Below are 22944 nucleotides of genomic sequence, written 5' to 3'. Positions count from 1 at the left end.
GTAGTAACGGAGCAAAGGAAATACGGCTCTGGAAAAAGTTATGTGCTGCAAGGCAGCCCTACTGTGAGCAAGAATAAGCATAGTGAGATAGATTTCGTATCGAATGAATAGTTTTCAACATTAACTACATAAATTATTTTGATTCATCTTTGATATTAACGCGTCGGTTCGTTTTACACATAATAATTTCTCGTTTTCCTGACGAAAAAGGATTTCAACAATAAACATAAGATCAGTTGATGTGTTTCAACGTACCACAAAATCTAGTGCTCTAATTCGCCGAAGAGCACCTACTTGATGATTTTTTTACGATGTGGATTCACCTGTGGTGTAATGTGGGATATTTTCAAGGGGGCTCCGTTGCATACCCTCTAAGTAACTGATTTAAATGAAAAGTGGCAGTTGTATATTTCCTCTGAAATAACTGTTTCTAAACAAAACGTAGAAAGCTGTGTGGAATGAAAGGCATACGTGCAGCTGACACAAATGAAACTAGAGAATAAAATGACATGCATTTCAGAGAGTATTTGCGCAACAATTGGGGTGTTCTGATACATGTGTGTTCATGTTGCTCAAGGTTTTTAACCCTCCGGAGTACATCTTCCACCTACTGATTTTGGATGGCCGCTTGTGCTTCCGACTCGGCCGGCATCGACCTCCGTTTCTTCATGACGATGTCTATATTTGCGAAATACTTTTGACCGTCCAAGGCGTGGAAGGACATTGCCACATTGTATTTTGATTTAATGCTCGCTGCACCTTCCGGCCATGGAAAACCGTCGTAAGACCAAACCCCGATTTACGCTCGATGCTCTCACCTTTCTCCAGGAGCGCCTGGATATGTACAGTCATGATTCGTTGATTGGGCCACAGCCTATGTCCAACTAACGAATTTAATTCGCTAGTTGGACCGACTGACAAATGTCAAAAACTCTCCAAAGACATTAGTAGTGTAAAAGATTGTTATGTGGTTTTCGTTTGAGGCGAAACTGAGTCAGTTCCTAACCCCAACGGCTGTGAAAATGTATGAACTGACAGCGGTTGGGGTTAGAACCTGACTCAGTTTCAGGTTCAAGCGAAATCGCCATTAGATAGATTGTCCAAGTCAATCTGACATGAGATCTCGACGTTCAGATGCTTTTTAGTTGGACAACGATCCAACTAGCGGAGGTCCAACTAAAAAGCGGTCCAGTTTAAAAGTGTCCAACCAGCGAATCACGACTGTACCCAGTAAAGTTCAGCCGGAAATGGCCGGAATTCCGGCTGGTTTCAGTTAGTATTCCGGCTCCAGTGACACAACGGTTTCTAACTAGAGTCACTGGAGCCGGAATACTAACTGGAACCGGTCAGAATTCCGCCTCATTTCCGATTGAACTTAACTGGGTATATGAGTGCTCGGCACGCTCGGCAGCATCCGGCTGACACAAAGTGGACCACGATGACGGACTTCTTCAGCTGGCGTCGGTAATCACAAACCATCAACGTTGTAGCTTCACTTTCACCATGCACAGTGGTTCCAAAGAGCAAAAAAGGGTTTTTTAGATTGCGTCAAAACTGTTGACTTTATCAATGTAGTGTCTTTGAAAAAGTTTCTTGGAATAGAACTTCTTTCTGTCTTATCGGATTGGTGATTAATTCCCCCAATAGTGAGTGACAAAATTTATTTTCTTCAATGATTCAGATAGACAAATATTTACTTCAGCAAAGTAGTAGAAAAACTCGTTACGAATATTTTACCTGAAGACTTTATGACGGTGACGAAATAATGACAAACTTCAACTCGAGTGTTTCCATAGAGGGCCTCCTTAGGGAGGTATGATTTTTCCAGCATTTGTTGTGCTTTTCTTGCGCTTTAATTTGTTTACCAAGTGGTTTGCCCGTTTAAAAGTTATCGGCATTGGAAAACATTTTTTTTTTCAATCAAAAAACGTGAATATCTCTACACATAGGGGAGCCCGGGGCTAGTTGGCGGTTGGGGTAAGTTGGCGGAATCCCCTTTTCTCCGTTTATTTAGTCATAAAGCGCCGTCCTTCGTCGTGAACCTCAAGTAATATGAAACGCATTATCCAATGTGTTTTTGTTGTTATACATTTTATGGGTGATATTGTGTTTTTGAGCATACTTTGTAAATTCTCTTAATTTTAAACATTTTGTGTTATTTAAGGTGCTTTTCAATATATTCCCCGAATGATTATATTTTTCGACAGAGCGTGAAAAGAGCTTTCAGTATCCGTATAGATATTACACCTATCCATACACAAACGTAATTTTTTAAATCAATTTTTATAAAATGAGCTGTTGGGGAAAGTTGGCGGTACTATTTACAGTGCAAAAATAGTCATCAAATATTTTCATTTCTGGAATTCACTCCAACGTAAGAGAAACTTTTTCTTGTGTCTCTCGTCAATGCAGGGAACAATTATTTCGGCCAATCGCATGAAGAATTTCGAAAATTTGCTTTTGAATATGGAGTACACGTCGAAGTCAAAATGATGGGGTATTGAGACTGAAATATAATGAAAAGTGTCGAATAATATACAGATTTATTGAAAAGACAATCGGCACATTTCATAAGGACCACTGATGTAATCGAATTTCCATTTGATTGCTTATATTCGGGTATTCTGCCAACTTACCCCGAGGCTGGGCTTTTCCGCGTCACATATTTTTGTCTCTAGAAATGAAGACAACGTATCAAACATTTTCATAAAATTCATAGATGTTGCCAACAGCCTGCCCTTTCATGCAACGTGTTCTATTTTGCAAGATTTACCAAAATCAAAGCGCTAGAAAATGAAAACTGAAAACACCGCCAACTACCCCCGGTCTCCCCTACTAGAGATAGCAAGTTTCCGTCTTCGACAAATTAATGCAGTTTAACAGTCCAAGCAATGCTCTAGAACATTTATATGATAGAAAAAATCTACTGATGAAAAAACTGTTTTCAGGGACCTTTCACAAATAATGCCCCATATCTCAAAAAAGTTAAAAGATAGAGAGTTGTAGTCTTCAGTTAAAGTGTTTGAAATACGTTTCTCTACTACTTTGTCGAATCAAGTATTTGTCTATCTGAATTATTGAAGAAAATAAATTTAATAACTCGCTATTAGGGGGAATAATCACTAATCCGATGAGACAAAAAGAAGGGGAGTTCTATTCCAAGAAACTTTCCCAAAGACACTTTATTGCTAAAGTCAACAGTTTTGACGCAATCTAAAAAACCCTTTTTTGCTCTTTGGGACCACTGTGCCATGGCTGCGGTAAACGAACTGACAGAGTTATTTATTTCTGTATATAGCTAACTTGCAATTTCAGCCACAAAAGATAACCTGAATAGTGGTCGCAGTGGCAAAGTTTCCCCTAACAAAAACTTGCAATTACTGGCGATTCACCGCACAGTAATTACCTTCGCTATAAAATTCGGACAAAACCTCCAAAGTTGCCAGAATATTAGGAAAACTACACCCTTGAGACATTTTATTCTTTATGATGTTTTTTAAAACTGATTTTTGATCTCAATCGACATCTCTTTCTCATGATTTTAAATTTTGAGAAAATTATATTCCATAAATTAAAAAAAAATAACTATGAAAAGGCCAAAATAAAGTTTTGAGGTTTTGTTCAGCTGGGCGACGCTGTAGCGTTGTTGATCCTTGACATATTCAGTATTCGACTTTCAATTTCCGTGCCTGCTGAATTGGAAATATAAGCAATATTGTTGCTGCAATATCATTCTATACGGATGGTTCTAAAATGGGTGAACTGACTGGCTCAGGAGTCTACGGACCGAGAAACAAAGAAGCGATGTCAATGGGAAAGTGGCCTGCAGTTTTCCAGGCAGAGGTATATGCAATATACATCTGCTCGGAGGTCTGTAGGAAACGTCAACATGTGAGTCCAAATTGGTTTGGGAGTGCATCACATCTTTACAACAACTGGCATCAAACTAGAACTTTCAGCTTGGGCAAAAGCTCCCCAAGCTAAGAAATTCATACATCCAGATACAACGAGAACCAAAAAACTAATGGCTCTAAAACGAAAAGACAGTATAATCACAAGACTATTTACAGAACGTTGGCAAAAGTCAAGACGACATTTATCGATTCTGTAACTACGAGCCCGAAAGCTCGGAACATGTTCTCTGCCATTGTGCAGTACTGTTTCTTCGAAGGAAGCGATACATTGGAAGGCATCTAACGACGCGACGCCTGGTGAGGTATGGCATACCTGTCCCAAACGGAACCTCAGTTACATCAATAATACTATCCGGTTGGAACGACACTTGTGGACAAACAAACAACTCGTTTCCAACTACATTGGACTCCGGCAATTTGTAGCATGTACAGCAAACAGGGGCATCCACAAAAGATAACCTGAATAGTGGTCGCAGTTGCAAAGTTTCCCTTAACAGCCAAAAAAGTATTTTTGCAACGGATGATAGAATTTCCCAGTTTGAAGCCCTCGTGGGGATTGTGCAATGAATGGGAAACACAACTGTTTCGAGTCGGAGAGGACTAATATAGCTGCAGAAGTCTTTTGACATGGAATGTCGTTACCTCATTTCAAAATATCTAGAATCATCATAAAAATTAACCATAACTCAAATCTGCGGGCGAGTCCGTGCTGTTAAGAAATGTCTTAAATCGAATCTCACTTGCTTTTGTGTAAATGATGTTCTTCACCAGTCTACTTTCTCATCCCGATTAGATCAGAAACAGAAATTCGCTCCGCTCGTCAACAGTGTGCCTACACGATTTATCCCCGCGTATTTCCGATAAGTTCATTAAAACAGGCATATTCAAGTACGGAGAGGTGGGTGGGATGCGTTATGTTTAAAATCTGAAAAAAATTCCAAAGTATTTCTAACGTTGTTCATGTTATGAGTAAGCAGGTGACACAACCTATTCCTTCTTACCTCGACATGCAATATGAAATAGTAGGTATTATAAATTTTCAATTACGCTGCGTACCTATGAAGAACAGACCACCACGTTTCAATTCTGTAACACAAACGGCGCACTACGGAAAATGAGAAAACTACAATCGCACCACTAGGTGGATTCACACAGGTTTTTCAATTTAATATTACAGTGGCTGTTTCGAAAATGTTTCGCGACCAATTTTTGATGTTAAGTCCATTTAGGCATAAAGTATCATTCCGACACATGCTGCGAATATTACCCTTCCTCTCCCAGCAGCTGATCAAGGCGACCAAACTAAGTCTAAAACCGCCGAGTACTGGTTCTGATGGTTCAAGTTTTCAATCTGGCTCTTTTTCATTCACAAAGTGTTAGAACTCGAATAGGTCGTCAAACGGTGAGATAACATAGTCTTCACTAAAGGGATTGGAATGGCAGGGAGACGCCATGTTCCGTTTGGAGTTTCAATTCAGCTGTAGAAGAATATATCTGAGTTCAGATTAAGGACGGAGCATGTTGTTTCTTTGTTTTCTTAATCTCTTTAGTTCTCACAAGTCTCCTATCTCATGCCTCCACGCGAGTCTAAGTCTTTTGATGACATTGGTTCCTTAGACCGGCGACGACTGGGTGCTATCAGCCTACTGCCGATAGTAGCAGAATGAGAGGGTGCAAACAGATCTAATCAAGGAAACACTACCGTAAAAATGAATATCTGATCGGAAATCAGCCGCAACAAGACTTTAATCTGACTCGTGTCGATGATCGCGGATCAATACAACTGAAAATTCGCCACGTCAGTTTTTATTAATCTAATTTCAAGTTCCGTTATTGCTAACTAGCCCGTGTATAAGGTTAACAATTCCTTGTAGTTCTCTTCAATGGTCGTTATTATCGTTCGTATACGTGTATTTTACAAATCATCCGATACGTAATATAGGAAAATACATACCTTGATTTATAACATCTCGCGCTATCATAACTCTTTGTCTATATAACTTGTTATCACTCGGTAGTTTTCAACCAACCAATAAATATATCGTAGAGAAGAAGTAGCTAATTCTATCTAAATAGCATTACAATAGATAGTGATCCGGCCCATTACGCATATAAGATTAGCTTTTCTAGGCAATACTCCCACGGTCGGCTGTGTGGAGTTCAAATTGCTTTTGTTTAGAAAACATAGAATACTTTCGGTAGCCGGATACCCAGAGTTTAAAAAGAACCAAAAACTAAACAAAATCTTTTCTTTTTTGAGTGATCGTGTACTCGAAAACTAACTAAACAACAACATAATAAAATATTCTTTACAGGTCGCATCGCTTGCTTGGAGCGAATCCTAGACCTTAAACCCTTCCAAACCACCAACTCCGCGACGCCCATGGAAGAGTCTGATGAATCGTCGTCCTTCCGTTAAGTAAGTGGAGCATCAACACTTCCCATCTACCTTATCCTTTACCCTTCCCCGTGAACGATGGAGATGGGGGCGGCCGGCAATGATGGCTATCATGTGTTGAGGTTTTAATATGGGTCGGATTGGTATGAATTCCTACTTACCACTTCCTAAGCAACTCTTATTAGATAATCAGCAGTCATACATGATGAAGTCAGTGTGCAATCCGCCAAAATCATCGTCACAACGCAACGCAACGCATAAAGTTTTAGAACTCGAATATTGATTTCTTTTCTTGTATATGGTTTTCTTGTCATGTATATTAAAAATGTAATACATACATTTGAAAGTTTACAATGAATATAAACAAAGATGAAATCCTAGTGTTCATGATTGAGAAAGGTACATTTACACCGGTAGGTGGATTAAAACTGTTTTTTTTTATTTAAGAGGTTTTTATTCATTTCGTTTAATTGATAGGCACAAATGCGTTAGCTTGGCGGTGCCAAATTCTTTTGTTTTTACATTTTGTATATTTTAAAACTAGGAGGTTACAATGTTGAAATATTTTTTTAAAAAAGAAAAATTTTACAGCTATCTTAAGACTAGAAATAAGATTCTATATACAAGAGAGGGGGCGAAAGATTTTTTTTATGAAAAAATTTTAAAACAAGGAATTCAATAGTAATAATTTTTAGGAAATATTTACAGTTATCTTAAAACTAACAATATAGTTTGGTACACAAAAGGGGGAACAAATATTTATGAGAAAATTCGCAGGTGTTTTAAGACTAGGGATACAATTCTATTTACAAGATGGGGGACAATAGTTTTAACAAAGAGGTAAAATTACAACTATCTTAAAACTAGGAATACAGAATACAAATTTGAACTTTTTTAGCGGAGACTTATGGTTGGTCAAGATATTCAGAGGGGGGCTGTAGAAGCAGTTGTATCAAGGACAGGGGAGAGAAAGCGTAGATGGTGACCGGGAGAGAAGAGCAAAACTTGCAACTTTCGCTCAAACGGGAGATCAGCGAAAGATTACCGCCTCAGTCTAGTAGGTCGGATTGGCGGATGGTATTCTTCGGACCCGCGGGGAATCCTTCAAAAGTCATCGGACCTTGAGTCGCTCTCGCTTCAGTTTCCGTAGTGGTAAGTGCGACGGCGGTTACATAGTTGCAGTCTGGAGCTGATCGGTCCCACAAGGCAAGAGAAAGCTTCTAAAACGAGAAATAAAAAGAGAGGGGCTAAATTGGGATATTTGTCGTTTTTATGAAAGTATAAATAAGGGACATATAGGGGAAATCACGATTTGCCAGTATATCTCGGACTGGGACATTGGGTGGTCTACCTCGGGCCCGAAGGGAATCCTTTAACTGAGACCTGGCGTCCAAGTACCCGGCGCATACCCAGACAACGTGCTCGATGTCGTGATAGCCCTCGTCACAAGCGCACAGACTACTGTCCGCAAGCCCAATACGCCGCAGATGCGCATCCAAGGTGTAGTGGTTGGACATAAGTCGGGACATTACACGAATAAAATCCCGACCCACATCCATCCCCCTGAACCAAGGCTTCGTTGATACCTTTGGGATAATGGAATGTAGCCATCGTCCAAGTTCACCATTGCTCCACGAGGTTTGCCAACTGTTGAGTGTCCTCTGACGACAAATACTAAAAAATTCGTTGAAGCAGATTGGTCTTTCGTATATGTCACCATTTAATGCGCCCACCTTTGCTAATGAGTCGGCCTTTTCATTGCCCGGGATAGAGCAATGAGAGGGGACCCAAACAAAGGTAATTTGATAAGATTTTTCAGATAACGTACACAAGGACTCCCGTATCTTCCCCAGGAAATATGGGAATTGCTTTTTGGGCTTCATCGCACGAAGAGCCTCGATGGAGCTGAGGCTGTCCGAAATGATGAAGTAGTGATCTGTGGGCAGAGTGTCGATGATCCCAAGGGTGTACTGAATTGCAGCTAACTCTGCGACGTAAACTGAAGCGGGATCATTGAGCTTGAATGAAGCGGTGATAGTATTGTTGAAGATACCGAAGCCAGTGGACCCATCGAGATTTGATCCGTCAGTGTAAAACATTTTGTCGCAGTCGACTTCTCGGAATTTATTATAAAATATATTGGGGATCACCTGCGGGCGTATATGGTCCGGGATTCCACGAATCTCTTCCTTCATGGATGTGTCGAAGAATACAGTAGAATCAGAAGTATCTAGGAAACGAACACGGCTGGGAGTATATGAAGAAGGATTAATGCTCTGTGCCATGTAGTCGAAGTACAAGGCCATAAATCGGGTTTGAGAATTAAGCTCGACGAGCCTCTCGAAGTTTTCAATCACCAACGGGTTCAGAATGTCGCATCGGATGAGCAATCGATATGAGAGTTCCCAAAATCGATTTTTTAGCGGAAGAACGCCCGCCAGCACTTCGAGACTCATCGTATGGGTCGAGTGCATGCAACCCAAGGCAATGCGCAAGCAACGATACTGGATTCTCTCCAGTTTGATGAAGTGTATGTTCGCAGCGGAGCGGAAACAGAAACACCCGTACTCCATCACCGACAATATCGTTGTTTGGTATAACCTGATCAGGTCTCCTGGGTGAGCACCCCACCATGTTCCAGTTATTGTTCGGAGAAAATTGATCCTTTGTTGGCATTTCTGTTTCAGATACCTAATGTGACATCCCCAGGTACCTTTAGAGTCGAACCAGACCCCGAGATAATTAAATGTGAAAACCTGGTTGATCGTTGCACCCATTAATAGAAGCTGGAGTTGCGCCGGCTCACGCTTCCTAGAAAAAACAACCAACTCAGTTTTCTCCGTGGAGAACTCAATACCCAGCTGAAGAGCCCAAGCAGACAAATTGTCCAAGGTATTTTGTAATGGTCCTTGCAAGTCGGCAGCTTTGGGCCCTGTAACAGAGACCACCCCGTCGTCTGCAAGTTGCCTTAGCGTGCATGAATTGGCAAGACAATCGTCAATGTCATTCACGTAGAAATTGTAGAGCAGGGGACTTAGACATGAGCCCTGGGGAAGACCCATGTAGCTAAATCGCGATGTTGTTAAATCGCCATGCGAAAAGTGCATGTGCTTTTCAGACAACAGGTTTAGCAAAAAGTTATTTAAAATTGGCGAAAGACCATGCTGGTGCAGCTTCTCTGACAGAATGTTGATAGAAACTGAGTCAAAAGCCCCCTTAATATCCAAGAAGACTGATGCCATCTGCTCTTTGTTAGCATAGGCCATTTGGATTTCTGTAGAAAGCAACGCAAGGCAATCGTTCGTCCCTTTGCCTTTGCGGAAGCCAAATTGTGTATCTGACATTAAGCCATTTGCTTCAACCCAATTGTCGAGGCGAAACAAGATCATTTTCTCGAACAACTTCCGAATACAGGACAGCATTGCAATCGGCCGATATGAGTTGTGGTCGGAGGCTGGTTTTCCTGGTTTTTGGATGGCGATGACCTTCACTTGCCTCCAGTCATGAGGGACAATGTTACCCTCAAGAAACTTGTTAAATAAATTCAACAAGCGCCTTTTTGCAGTGTCAGGTAGATTCTTCAGCAAGTTGAATTTGATTCTGTCTAACCCTGGGGCGTTATTGTTGCATGATAAGAGAGCAAGTGAGAACTCCACCATCGAAAACGGTGTTTCGTTCGCGGTATCGTGAGGAGACGCGGCGCGGTACGTTTTCTGTACCGGGACAGAGTCCGGACAGATCTTCTTGGCGAAAGCAAATATCCAACGGTTTGAATATTCCACGTTCTCGTTGGTACTATTACGGTTACGCATACGTCGAGCCGTACCCCAAAGAGTGCTCATCGCTGTTTCTCTCGTTAACCCGTCGACGAACCGGCGCCAATAACTACGTTTTTTGGCTTTCATTAGACTCTTCATTCGCCTTTCTAACGACGCGTACTGTAGATAGCTAGCGGGTAACCCGTCTTCCCGGAAGGCCTTATATGCAGTGGACTTTTCCGCGTACAGCTCTGAGCACTCTTTATCCCACCACAGGGTGGGAGACCGTCCATGGGTATTCGCGCTGGGTACTGGTTTAGTCTGAGCTTGATTCGCACTGTCGAGAATCAAGCCAGCCAGAAACCTGTACTCTTCCTCCGGAGGAAGTTCTTGAGTGGATTCGATTTTAACGGATATCGCGGTCGCGTAACTCTTCCAATCAATGTTCCGTGTGAGGTCATACGATACATTGATTGTTTCCGATGGTCTTGAACCGTTAGCAATTGAAATCACGATAGGCAAATGGTCGCTACCGTGGGGATCAGGGATCACCTTCCACATGCAATCTAACTGTAGCGAAGTCGAGCATAGAGATAAATCCAACGCGCTTGCGCGTGCTGGTGGTGTAGGAATCCGCGTCATTTCTCCCGTGTTTAAGATGGTCATGTTGAAATTATCGCAAAGATCTTGGATTAATGTTGATCTATTATCATCATGAAGACAGCCCCATACCGTACCGTGCGAGTTAAAGTCTCCCAGAACTAGCCGCGGTGCCGGTAAGGATTCCGTGATATTACAAAGCGTTCGGTGCCCTACCGAGGCTCTAGGAGGAATGTAGATGGAAGCAATGCAAAGGTCTTTACCTTTGATTAAAACTTGACAAGCGACAATTTCAATGCCTGGTGTCGAAGGGAGGTTAATTCGGTTGAAAGAATAGCACTTTTTGATCCCCAAAAGTACTCCTCCATAGGGGTTTTCTCGATCCAGACGAATTATATTAAAGTCGTGGAAGTTGAGATTTATATCGGAAGTTAACCAAGTTTCACATAATGCGAAAGCATCACATTTTAAACTATTTAGTAAAAATTTAAAGGAATCGATTTTCGGGAGGATACTTCTGCTGTTCCACTGTAGAACAGTGATCGAATCGGTGACCTCGTTCGATGACTTAGCCATCGAAGGATACGATCGCTGCAAGGAGGGGCCATTTAGTAGTCAACTGCTTCAAAAATGTTTGCACTATAGGGAGAAAACGTATCAGAAGGCTTTTAAGAGGATCAGTAACATTGAAAGCTGTGAAAATTAAGTCCACTATGTCAGAAAATTTCATTAGTCCGCTACTGGACTGAGTATCTGTTTGAAAAAAGGGGACACTTGGGGTTTTTGGTGTCCCTGGAAGTGGTGGGTACTCCTTGTTAGAATTAATATTTCCGAGTCCTGGAGCAAATTGCTTCGGCTTTTGTGCATCACTTCCGTTGGATTTATTGATTGCGGTTGGCGCACTCTGAGTGGACGACACCTTGGCACCCTTACGAGGCAATGTAGGGGAGGCTAGATTTCTCCTCTTCCTAGATTCCCCTGGGTTAACCAATGATGTTCCCTCTTGTGGGTCGTCAGATTCTTGCTCAACGCCAGCCAAAAGAGCAAAGGAATTTTCGGAAGGGACAGATGGCGAAGCATTCTTTAGCATTTCTGCATAAGAGTGCCTCGAGCGATCCTTAAGGGAGCGCTTAATTTTATCCCCGCGCTGCTTGTACGCCGGGCATGACTTAAGAGCATGCGGAGGGCCCCCGCAGTAAATACACTTCTCAGTTTCTCCACCGCAAGCGTCATCCTCATGCTCTCCCTCGCATTTGCCGCACCGTTTTTTATTGCCACAATAAGTGGCTGTGTGGCCCAGTTGCTTGCAATTGCTGCAGTTCATTACCCGCGGTACAAATAGGCGAACAGGTAGGCGAACCTTATCCAGGAGGACATAGTTGGGAAGAGCAGATCCGGAGAAAGTCACCCGAATCGAGTCTGACGGAGAATAAGTTGTCTTATCATCTTCAGTTTTTGCGGAATACAATTGCTTGCATTCCAGAATTTTCACCTTTTGAAGTGAAGGGTCCTTAAAGCAGCCAACCCCGTACTTCAACAGGTCTTCGCACTTTAGACCCGGTTCGGCGACGACCCCATCGATCTCCACAACTCTACAAGGCACATACACCTTGAATTGCTTCGTAAAACGCTCGCTGCGAGCAATCTGGTTTGCCTGGTCGAGGTCATTTACTATAACGCGTATCTTATTAGCTCGAACACGTGTTATCTGAGCCACGGACGGGTAGTTGGCAGTCAGCTCCCGTGAGATTTCTAGAATATTGGGCGATTTCGTGTTGGGCCGGAAATACACCACCCAGGGTCCAGTCGAACTGGCTGGGTATGTTTTAATACGGGGAGGACTGGGGGAATCAGGGGAGGGAGTAATTTCGGGTTTATCCGGTATATCCATGGGAATATCATTCCCATCCAATGTTACTTCGCCCTCGGCGATTTAGGCACGAGGATAACACGTGGTGTAAACGAGAGATGAAACTTATATTCAGGGGAAAGGGCAGAAGTAGAGACCGATCGGGGAAAGGGAAATGAAAGAAAAAAAAATACTTAGCTTATATAGCGGCGATTCCGGCTATTCTGGTATTCACTTCACCAGCCTGGGCACCGGCGAACAAAGACTGCCTCGAACAATGGTTGACCTTCACTGACAATTTATTCTTGTTCACTTTATGCACAGCACCAGAAAACGAACTGCTTCGATCGAGAGCTCGGAGAGTTATCAATTTAAGAGGTTTGCGGCGATCACGATTAAAGTCCAACAGATCAACTAAAATACCAAAATTCAAAAAAAATCCATTGGCATATGAGTTCCTCGTACCTTAACGATTAGTTCAATAAATAGTTTATTCCCTGCATTTCCGATTTTCCTAAAAAACGCTGTTTTAGGCTCTAAAAATTGTTTTAAAAATTCTCATCTGCAAAACAATAATTTATACATAAAAAAGGAATCGTTAAGATATGAGAAAAATTTATTACGATCAATTGAAATTTTTTTAGGAAAATCGGTTGAGCGGTTTTTCGACCATCGTGATCACAGAAAAACCATTTTTGGAAAAACGACATTTCGAGAAAATCGAGTTTAAAATTTGAAGTTACCACTGCTCTTGGTAGACGAAGCGTACTTGGAAGCGTTGTAACTTTCGATCTATTTCTCGGAAAAATTCAGGAAAATATTCTCAAGGAGCTGTACTTTCAGATAAAGTAATAAAAAATCTCGATTTTTTTAAATAAAAATGTATGTAAATCCTTAAGTCAACTCCACGTGTAGAAATCGATAGTAAACTCAAGAAAATATTACGATACCGTGCATTATTACAAAAATCGTAACTAAAACCCTAAAGTCATGAACATGAATCGCATTACTCTGCTAGAAAAAAGGCAGTAGCCTCGAATAAAGGATACGTATAATTTGATCGGAAAATTTGAGTTGGTACTAGGTAGTATCCCAACGATGAGAACATTTGGTCCAGTTCCAACACGCAGAAAATAAATTAGTAAAAATAAACAAATTTTGGTTTTAAATAACAATTTTCCCGTTTGATATAGTGACAAACAAGATTCAGGTTTGATTCAATCAATACTGTTGGTTGAAATTACCAACTAATTCATTTGTTGGCTTTTCAGTAGTTTCAACAAATATTTCGTTTGAAATAACAAAATCATGTTAAGTTTAACCGAACAAACAAGTTTGAAGGAACAAAAACAAATCTTTTGTATCAACCGAAGGAGAGAACAACTCAATTTTAGTTGAAATTAAACAAAGATTCTGATGGTTTTTAACAAAGGGATCAGTTAGATCTAACAAATTTTATTTTGATTCAACAATGTTTCTATTTAAAATGTAAACAGAAGTATTTGTTGAACTGAACCAAATACATGCTTTTGAAAAACGCCCATTTCAGTTTGAAACAGTCATTCGCCACGTTTTAGATACAACAAAACGTTTTGTTGATTCAAAAAGGTCTGATTCTTCTGCGTGAAGAGCAACACTATCCCACATTGAAGAATTGAGTATCATGCACCTTACTTACATATGCAAATGATGAAATATTCGTGTTTTCCGTAGTGAGTGATTTGATGCATAAAAAGCCGGATCGGATGGTGATATAAACTGTCATTGAATATAGTATCACATATAAGAACAAATCACCGAAGTTAAAACATCGCTTTAACTTCGGAAGTAAAAGGTCTAACTAAATAATGGCAAGTATGCAACTGTTATATTTATAAATAAACTCTAAAGTGATACATTTTTTGACTGCAATAAATGCTGCTTAGATTACACATAATTCAATCTACGCCATATGTGTGAGTGTAGAAGCATCTTTCAACAAATATCTAAATCAGCTGACATCAGCTTGAAATAAAATGTGCTTATCGTTACCTATTTTTTCCAAGCCATTCCAATATAGCATTATCCTTTATTTATGGCTGCAGGTTCGTCTTTTTAATCGCTGTTATACTTCTACGATTGATGAACGACGGTACGAATGAGTTTGCTACAATCCCAAAATCAAAAGTATCCTATGTAGCAATATGTTGTGGGCAAGATTAATTGTTTCCGGATGCAAACAGTAGGCGGCTGCTTACGTTCTACGCAACATTCGACTCACACATATGCCGAAAACAATTTTCGCTGCATATATCTATGCACCACAGTACAGTTCAATCTACTTTTTACAGTGGAAATCTGTATTGTCGATACAATCCCATCTGTGGGAGATCCTAGCCACCGTCTCTATTCTACTGGAGCAGTGTTTTCTAGCAAATGCAGCTAAAAGTTTGTCGGGTACAAGGGATGAACAGGTTGAAATGTAGCTCAAATTCTTCCCGTCATGCTATCATCCAAGCAAATCTTTTGCCGTTTTACTCCTGTGATGATGACGGTTTTGGCATCTGGACGAATTTACTTAATTGATGATATGTTGGCCAACCGCGGATTACTTAGGGTGATGTGCCTATTATGGCAGTAGAGCCTATTGTGACCCTATTTCGTACCCCTTGGTTTCGAACCAAGCATATGAGATAATGACAATATCGATTTGGCTAAAACAGGTGTGCAAAAAAAGCTCAAGTTATATTCTTTATTTGTTGTGCACATACGTATTTAGAACTATCCACTAAATCCAACTTTTAATTAAAACAAAATCACCTTATTGAAATATCTGCTGATCCGCCTCACTCGCGTAGTGAACCGAAACAGGACGCAACGGCGCTTAGCAAAATAAACACTTTCGAGCCAGCATTTACCGCCTCATATCTCGTTATTCCGGCACAAATATATTAAATATTGCACTGATACATACCTTTATTTTAGCTGGAGAACCTTTTTACGATTATTTCGCTTTAAAAGCACTCGTCAAACACTAGAATAGGCCTAGTGTTATAATAGGATAAAACTAAATACGGGGGTTCCTATTATTGGCATGTTTTGCTGATACACTACCACAATCAAAACCAACTTTTTGCATCCATCATACAGAAAAGAATCACCAGTGCGGCCAAACCAAAACATGAACTTGTAAATATAATGTAATGCAATTTCAGGTATAAGTAATCAATTATTTCAAGTTATTCAACTAATTGTTGATCGCAGATATTTTATTTTCATCTGCACATACAATTTGGATCGGGAGGAAGTAATGTGTGATGTGAACTTTATATTCCAGTTGTTAACTTTCGCATGGTTATTTCCTGCATGCGCAGTTCTGGGCGCTCTTCTACTAACAGCTGATGAGTTTCTTTCGTGTGCGTAATGTTTACGTTTGTTTTGATCGGCTGAAAAAAGCAGAATAATTCGTTTTACAAATCACGCGTTGGCGTCCATGATCTGGATACCTAGTTAGAACGACGCAAATGAAATATGAGGCATTGCGTTTCAACTAGATTGTTTTTCGATGAGGTGGAAATCGGCACACCCATGAGGCGATAATTGGAACGTTCAGGTGGGAATAGATGCACAGAATAGAACATTTATTTTCATTTATGCTGAAAATTGAGACAATTCTGCCAAATAAGCATTATACAGATGTTTAAGAAACAGTACACTGATACTTTATTCTGAAAAAGGTTATAGGTAATATGGCTTCTTTTTAAGTTATTCAAAAAATAGTGCGACCCTCTCCATAATGGTGCCAAAATAGGCTCATCACCCTATCACATCCTTCCAATTTTTGACTATTCAGTAACAGTTCGAAAGAGACGATGTTAGTGGTTACGATTTGCAAGCTTTGCGCATGCTTTGCGGCTTTTGAGATTTACGATCAAGTAGAGCTAAATGTACGAGTTTTACATCCAGTAGAGCCAATTACCGGGATCAGCTCAAAACGGGACCATCACAAGGGATAAATAATTGATCGGGAGCCACTTTAATTTAATTTGCTCGTGCTCGGTTAATGCCAAGCCCAATCGTATAACTCGAATCTCTGCATACTGCCGGGTACCTATTAGAAATGTTTTTTTATGAGCATCGTTGAAATATATCTGTAAAAACTGCACAACTTACTTTTTTTTATAAAATGATGAGAATATTCTTGAATATACATTCCTGCTTGAGCCGGTTTTGACATATGATGACGGAGTAAAAGCTATGTTCGAAATTCGAACTTGCTACGGTTCATGCTGAGTAAAGCAAACTTTTATTCATACCGAGTTGAGCAAATGCTATGAGAGTTTACTTTGCTCAGTATCGACCAGAGCAAACTTATCCTGAGCAAATGCTAATTTTTATTCATACGGCTTAATGTGGCTACGCCACATCGCTTTTGCACGTGCTTAAACTAGGGATAGCCCCTATGTTTGAGTAAGCCGGGCAAACGAGTGGATCACAGGTTCGCTTGCTTCCGACGGCGGGTCGGTGGCTTTGCGCCGCTTCGGTTCCTAGGCCTCGGTTATGCGGCTAAGCCGCATCGAAATGGTACCCCTTAAACATTCTAACTAGAATCGGTTGTGTCACCGGAGCCGGAATACGAATTAGAACCAGCCAGCATTCCGGCTGAGCTTAACTGGGAAGTTTAGTAAAATTTAATCTGGAAATAAAAATTTTCTGGCAACGCTCCAGCACCCCGTTGAATTCTAACGATTTCACCACCTGGGTGCCAGGTTGACGATATGAAACGTACTTTGTTTACTTTCGACAAGTTTTGATTCGAGCCAACAACATCCAACCTACCGTAGTGTGCCGTCTGATTACAGAACTGACGCGTGGGCGTCTGCCCAGAGTATGTGCATAAAGCACCTTGAGATGGTCTGCCCCCAAAAGTCAAGTTAGAAGATATAAGTTGGTTTAGCCGCATTTGCACTATAAGTCTTAGACGGGTCTGCGAAAAATCAAGTTTGATTTGAAGTTTAATAGCAGCGCTGTGGCGATCGTAGTCGATATCCGAGACTGCTGGTCGTAAGTTTATTTCATAGAAACCGTAAGCCCGCAAAACTCAGGCATTCTAGAGTTGTGGAACGATTCAATTTAGCAGACAGTAAGTTCGAGACAAATGAGGCTTGACAGCAGTGCCCCCAATTGTCAAATGTCGTTATAACTATGGTATAGTGCAATTTGCTCGGTGGGTTTCTGACACTTTCTTGGGATGATGACAACATGCTTCTCATGATTCTGTTTGCATACTTTCCAGGATTCTGAACGAAGTTTTCTTAGCATTCCAATGGAATCCAGAATTTCGATTGAATACGTATCCGTATGTCTAGGGTTTTTTCTATGAATTTTTATGCAGGATTTTCCGGTGGAAATTTTGTCTCAAGATAGAATTTTGCTGAAGATTATGATTTATTCAATATGTTGATAGAATGATGTTAATATTTTCAATGAAATACGGAGTAAAATTCAAATGAATATCCTGCTCTGAGCACAATTTTGCTCTTCTACCATTATCCCCTTCAACAATTGATTTCTGCTCAGAATTTCAATGGCATCTTTAACCCCCTGATGCGTATGTTGTTAATAAACACCCAGGATTCCAAACGGCCCTAACTTTTGGTTTACACAACGTATGTTTACGTCGATAAGTAAGGCTTCCAACTGGGACTAATATCTTTCATTTGATCACTAACAGTTATAAAAATTATCAGTAGAACAGCAGTTGTTACAATTAATCTGATTGGGTTCCGCTGAAGCAGTGCTGCCAGGGATAGTTTCTGTTAATGATGAAAATACAATTTTGATAGAAGATGAACGACCACTTTGTTATCAGTAATGAGAGATGGCGTTTGGTCACGGCTTCGAAACGTTGGTGATAGACGCAATAAAATATTGTTGTAAGAAACTCGTGACCAAACGCCATCTCTCATTACTAATAAAATTTTGGAATATTTTCGTAGCTTTGCAATATTATTGAAAAATGATAGAACTTTCTAATTTAGACTGCCTTCTACTCCCTTTTCATGCAATTGGAGTAGATCGGAAGGTAAATATTAAGCAGCTTCTAGAACTGCAAAAGAAGCACCTATCTGTATTAAAGCAGGTTTTTCATGTTTCATGACATCAACAGTTCTAAGGAAAAATAATTTTAAAATTGGGGTAGAAAAAAGTTGATCAATAAATGGTTAGTAAGATCTTGATAAGAGACCCGGCTGTGGAGACGATTTGAATTCTTGGGTAGCTCAAGCAAAAATGGATGTTCGGCTATGTAAAGAGGGTACCAGTCTCGCTGCGGCTGCGTGGGAGAGTTTGCAATGACTACATGCGTAGTGATCACCTGATAATCCAGTACGACATTGGTCAACTAAATGATACTATAAGGACAAGGACAAGCATCTCCTTATGGAGACACAACGCGCCCTCATTTAACTAGAAAGAGGGTTAAAAGAAACGTTAGCTGTGATATGTGACACAACCACGTAAATTAAACTGGAGCCAAGAAATAGATGACCCCCATCTTACTTAGTTACTTACGTTATTGTTTTTTAGTATACCAGTAATCAAATCATTTACCCCAAAAATTGAAGCCCCGGGTAATCGAGTTTGACCTGTAATAACAAAAAACACTGTTGAGTATGACAATATTAGTGGTAAAATCCCTATGTCCATGGAAGGTAATGCAGTCCACTTTTCTTCGGATGCACTCGATGCTTTTATTCGTAAATTTATGTAGCAATATGGAAAGGATTAAGGATGGAGGAATTTTTTAGCCATTCTAAAAGTGCTGAGAATATGATTAACACAGCCTATTCCTGCATTCATGACTCTGCATCCTGGTTCAGCCAAATCTCAGACCACGCTGTGTACTTATGACAAACAGTCTCTCACGTGTCGATAAAGTAAACAACTTAGATACTACGGAAAATATTATGCGGCAGCACCTAATACAAAAACACCTACCACGGAGAAAACAAATATTATCTTCAGTTAACCCACAAAGTATTGTCCAAACGGTCTGCTGCATGAACAACGAATGCTAACCGAACGACAACTACAACCAGTGCTATTACAGCACAAACCTGCACTACCAATAAGAGGAGAGGAAATCTGGATGGCGACCGAAGTAACATTCTCTAAGTCAGCAGATGTGACGACAGTATGGAATAAAACAAAAGACTACATAAACCTCGGGAGTAATCAGTCGGCGCTGGAAATGTTCCACCGCCTCGAAAAAAAACCTCTGCATCTGCTGCGAAGAAATCGGTGGATACAATTTAAATGTGCTTCTTATTATCTATTTTTGTTATTAATATTTAAAAGCCACATGGCTCTGGAAAGTTCGCACATTGAGTTTTGTTAAATAAATTAATGATTAAATAAACATTTTGAAAAAGAGTATAAGAATCATCGATAAAATTGAACTCCTAGGTAAAACATTGCTCTTTTTTAACATTACAGATATTAGCAGAGAGATTGATGGTCAAGTAATTAAAATGAAGAAGTGTTCTTTTAAGTTAACTAGCGCTTTCTCGTCAGTCTTTTACTCGTGTGTAATACAAACATTCGCCATTTTCACATTAGAAATCTTCAAAAGTATATAGCGATAGTCAGCTTTCTGGTGTGAAATGTTGCGAGTTATAATCTGTCGTCTTATTTAAATTGCTCATATTTTATTCTCAGAGCAAAACCCTGGAATTTTTATTTTAATAATTTGTACTCATTACCCATGACATTTAAACAGTAATAAAGTTATCTAGTATAATTTTAATGTCACGCGGTGGCATAAAAAGTGTTATGAAGAATTTTGGAAGACCAGTGCTGCGCATGAAAAATAAGCAGTTATTGGCGCCGGTTTGTCGATCGTTTATCTAACGAGACATCGATAAGTTCTTTATGGAATATTGTTGGAAGAATGCGAAGTCAAAATTCAACAAAGCAAATATGTGGAAAATTTGATGCGACGCATTTTAGACTTTGCAAACGGGCTCTGTTCCTAAGCTTGAATAATGGATAAATAAAGTATGTTTTTGTTGTAAGATAACTATATTACTACTTATTAGAGCTAAGGGAAAATTCCACTATATCGTTCAAAGTAGCCAATAAATAGAGCAGATTATTCCGGACAATACACTCCCGTTGTGCTGGGTCATGGCATACTAGATAGCACGTGCAATTACACGCGACACGTTTTTCCTGCTATACTCACCAGCACTAGTGTTCATCCTACGATTTCTCCTCTCAGCCGTGGAAACGAAGAACTCCAGCCAATAAAACATCCGTCCAACCCATTGCGCTTCAAAATTTTAATTAAAAAATGTTTCCCACCCACTCGCACATACTCCCGCAGTCACTTTTCCACCCCAAAAACTACCAACGCGGCATTGTTCATATCAATCGTGCAGTAGTTTTTTTTTTCATGTAACGACACCACTTTCACCGTATTCTCCCGAAATAGCACTAACTTCCTGGATATCCGAGTACGGGCGAAGCGACAAAAAACTCACTTTGAAATCCAGAACCGGAAGCACGACATTTATACTCTTTTATTGAGCGAACACCAGAGAATTCGTTTGGAATCGGTATGCAAAAAAAACCTTTTGCCCTATTTGCATTCAAGTTCAGTTTCGAGTAATCGAATTATTTCAGGACCACATCACACTACCAACCAAGCACTGCACTTTACCTGGTAAATCATCATAACCTTTGATGTTCCGTTTTTAACCCCGGCACTTCAATCAAATTCTCGTTTTCATGGTTCAGTGAAATCTATGAAAAAAGGCGCCGAAATTGGTTAACTCTTCCTGAACTTTTTCTTCAAACGCTGAATGTTTAACCAGTTTCACACACACACAGTACACACGCGTGTTCAAACAGGGCAACAAAAAGTTGAACAGTGATTAACATCAGGATTGCCACCTGCCACCGTCATCCATTCACATTCGATTGCCCACTTCCAGTCATCCATGCTAAAGTGCGCTACGGTTTTTTCTCCATGCCATCGTTTTATGCGTCATTTCGCTTTATTCATCACCATCAGCATCATCAACGAAACGAAACGGAACGAACGAACGAACGAAATCGTGAGCGGGCGGACGCTTTGGCATCCAGCGTAGATCGAGCTCGTCCTAGGCGCAATCCTTCGTCCACTATGCCTGTGTGTATCGCAAGCAAGCAACAATAACAACAGTGGCAAGCTTCGCGCGGTCGCGCCTCATAATCCCCACCGGCGGCAATCAACCGTAGCGTGCCATGACACTAAATCCTCACGGTTCGTAACCGTCTGCGCGGATATGAGAGAACGAAAAAAAAAAACAGAAATCCAAAACACTACGCGTCAAACACTACCCGAAGCCTACTCAGTCACCAGAACCTGCTGGGTTGACTGCTGTGTGCTACCCGTTCAGTCAGAGGCAGCAACCTACTTCCCAGCAGCTTATGCCACACCGCGAACGACGACTGCTGGTGCTAGTTCCGTTCGAAACGGTTGACGGATGCTGGAAAACTGACTCAGACCATCAGGTCGGCCCCAGTGGCGTCCAGCAGTCTGGGAATGTCCTGGCACGAGCTGTCACAGTTGCAACGCTCGGTTCTTTCCGGCTCGAAACGGGCCGTGGGAGCTCATGCGCACGGGTCGTGCGCCAGGATCGGATGAATTTCGCCGCTTTATCCGGAATGCCGGTAGTGGAAGTTGGTTTTGTTTTGTTTTTGAGATGAACTGATGCTTGGTGCGTGTGAAGGAATGAATTTTAGTATTTGTAAACATTTACCATGCATGGGTCAGTTAAGGAATGCCTGGATGGTATTTGAGGAGCACTAGCAACAACAATATTCTATTGGTTGATGAGTTGGAGATTTACAGACATCACTGTCTCAGGCATAGTATGTAAATTATTTCAAATGGAAACAGATAATTAAAAAAAGATGGGTGGGTATCCCGATCAGAATGAAATAACAAGATTATAACAGAACACAATTTTTGTAACATATTGTGTTATAAATTTGGTCTCGTTAGTAGTTAAAATAACAGAAATTTATAACAAGTAACAACGTGAGATATATTTTTGAAATATTTCTGTTATGTGTTTCTGATCGGGTAATGTCAGAGACATAACCGGAGTGAAGTAGAATACACTTTAGTTTGTTAATACGAATGCTACAATTTTGACTGTCTTCTGATAGGTTGTATTAAAACCAGCTATTTCGTTATTTCTAATGGAAATACCGAAATATCGGTACACGTACATCGAAACCTAAAACATTCGATCATATTTATCCTCATATGGTAACCCTGAAAAGAGCATTTAATGAGAGTGAAACAATTCATTTGGCAACAGCAGAGAATCGGATATACTTGTACCGTTATCTCGCTATTTCCATTAGAAACACCGAAATAACTTATTTAAATAA

The 22944-nt window shown here is 40.5% G+C and overlaps 1 protein-coding gene across 1 annotated transcript in view; it reads right to left on the bottom strand.

Moving 5' to 3' along the window:
- Nucleotides 1–22054, bottom strand: part of LOC131685652 (lachesin-like) — a 247400-nt gene extending 225346 nt beyond the window's left edge. Inside the window, exon 1 of the mRNA XM_058969523.1 lies at nucleotides 20744–22054. The gene's annotated coding sequence lies outside the window, so the exon portion shown is untranslated. The remainder of the gene's footprint in view (nucleotides 1–20743) is intronic.
- Between the last annotated feature and the right edge of the window lie 890 nt (nucleotides 22055–22944).

Source organism: Topomyia yanbarensis, chromosome 2, assembly GCF_030247195.1.
Source record: "Topomyia yanbarensis strain Yona2022 chromosome 2, ASM3024719v1, whole genome shotgun sequence".
Taxonomy (NCBI): domain Eukaryota; kingdom Metazoa; phylum Arthropoda; class Insecta; order Diptera; family Culicidae; genus Topomyia; species Topomyia yanbarensis.
The sequence above is the reverse complement of the archived record's forward strand: the minus strand, read 5'-3'. Positions and strand labels throughout refer to the sequence as shown.